This window comes from Mus caroli, chromosome 2 (assembly GCF_900094665.2).
Source record: "Mus caroli chromosome 2, CAROLI_EIJ_v1.1, whole genome shotgun sequence".
In the NCBI taxonomy this organism is placed as follows: Eukaryota; Metazoa; Chordata; class Mammalia; order Rodentia; family Muridae; genus Mus; species Mus caroli.
In genome coordinates this window covers 94,940,553-94,942,180 of record NC_034571.1, presented here as the reverse complement: position 1 = coordinate 94,942,180, position 1,628 = coordinate 94,940,553, and positions in this window count along the sequence as shown.

Sequence of the window (1,628 nt, the reverse complement as noted above, 5' to 3'; positions counted from 1 at the left end):
TAACAGGTGTTGTGATTTATATTGATGCTATATCATCTCATATCAATTATGTTGACTGCCATACTTAATATTATCTCCCTTATTTTGAAGGACATAAAAATGAACTTGGTGACTGTGATACTTAGTCTCAGTTGTCAACTGGAGAAATAGCATCACCCGAGAGTCAGACCTCTGGCCGTGCCTGTGGGAGCACCTTTCACTGGGCTAACCAATGGGTCTCTGTCAGTGGCATCGTTCCCTCGTGTGGGATCCTTGCCTGGGTGAACCGGAAAGTGAGCTACCCAAGGATTCATGGCTCTCTGCTTTCTGACCTGCTTCTTCCAGTTCATGGGCCCCTGTCTTTCTGTGATGGATGCTTTTGAATTGTGAGGTGAAATAAATCTGTTTGCACTTGAGTCACTGGGGACAGTCTATCACAGCATTATGGAAAGGAAACACCTTTGTTTCAATGGTACTAGATTAGTTAAGAATATAATTAATCATAATGTAGGGTGAAAGACTTTGGTTCCAGATAATGTAAACAGTAAAACCTTAAACATGCTTTTAAGAATCTTCTAGAGATTCTTATAAACCCAAAACCTGTGATTAAAATTATGATTGTTTTTCAGTTGCCCATGGCCACTTACATTATTGGCAAAACTAGTCAGGTCCCAAGCTCATTGCCCACTGCTAGCAATAATAATGAAACAGGCATGGTGGAAAACGCTTGTAGTCTCAACTCTTAGGGAGGCTGATGCAGAACAATTGTGAATCCAAGGCTGACTTATTGGGCACAAAAGACAAAATCAAGCCAACTAAATAGATAGAGACACAAAACCAAATCAAAACCAGATAGTTATCATTTACCAAGCTTCTTTTTTCCGTGGTGTCGAGTAGAGTGGTGTGAAACAGCTTTACATATGCTGCCACATTCTATCCTTTTGAACGAGGTGCTTCTGTGATTTCCATTTCACATGTGGTCAGGGAAGTACATCTTAGCCAGGATCATATCTTTACCATCTACTCCATCTAGCTCATCTTTGTGTGTCTCTTCCCTTTACTTAACTCGACACACTTCACGATCCCTTTCACTTTGGACTGAAATTTAGTATGTCTATATATAGCTGTACCAGTTCTTAAAATACTGTACTTACAGTCCAATAGCTTATCCCCAAGACCTAATTGCCTCTATTGTTTTAATTTTTTTATTAGATATTTTCTTCATTTACAATTTAAATGCTATCCTGAAAGTCCCCTATACTCTTCCCCCACCCTGCTCCCCAACCCACCCACTCCAGCTTCCTGGCCCTGGCATTCCCCTGTACTGGGGCATATAATCTACGTAAGACCAAGGGCCTCTCCTCCCAATGATGACCAACTAGGCCATCTTCTGCTACATATGCAGCTAGAGACATGAGCTCTGGGGTACTGGTTAGTTCATATTGTTGTTCCACCTATAGGGTTGCAGACCTCTTCAGCTCTTTGGGTACTTTCTCTGGCTCCTCCATTGGGGGCCCTGTGCTCCGTCCAATACATGACCATGAGCACCCACTTCTGTATTTGCCAGGCACTGGAATAGCCTCACAAGAGACAGCTATATCAGGGTCCTGACAGCAAAATCTTGCTGTAATTGCCCTTATATTAATTTA